Source organism: Brassica oleracea, chromosome C3 (assembly GCF_000695525.1).
Source record: "Brassica oleracea var. oleracea cultivar TO1000 chromosome C3, BOL, whole genome shotgun sequence".
In the NCBI taxonomy this organism is placed as follows: Eukaryota; Viridiplantae; Streptophyta; class Magnoliopsida; order Brassicales; family Brassicaceae; genus Brassica; species Brassica oleracea.
Genome location: NC_027750.1, coordinates 43,300,218 through 43,300,592, shown reverse-complemented (window position 1 = coordinate 43,300,592; position 375 = coordinate 43,300,218).

The window sequence follows — 375 nt, the reverse complement described above, 5'->3', positions numbered from 1 at the left end:
CGCGCGCTACGTAACAGTGGACGGCGAAATTTACAAATGGAGATTTTTCGGACCACTCATGACGTCCATTTTCGATATTCGGAAATAAATCAGCCGTTAGGGAGAAGCAGCCTTAGGCATCGCGAGACGTCGCAAGAGATGCCTCGAGAGTTACTTCTCGAGAGTTACTTTTTCCGAACGACGAAAACAGACACTCCGTAAAAAAAAAATGATGAACATTTTAACACATATTTTGCGCAAAAACTCCAAACGACGGCATCTGCCGCCAAGTCCGGTGCTGATCACCTCGAACTCTCGAACGTCCTAAACAGACATAGCCATCTCACGAAGATGACTCCCGTACATCCGACACAAGGATAATAGCGCTATAAAAGA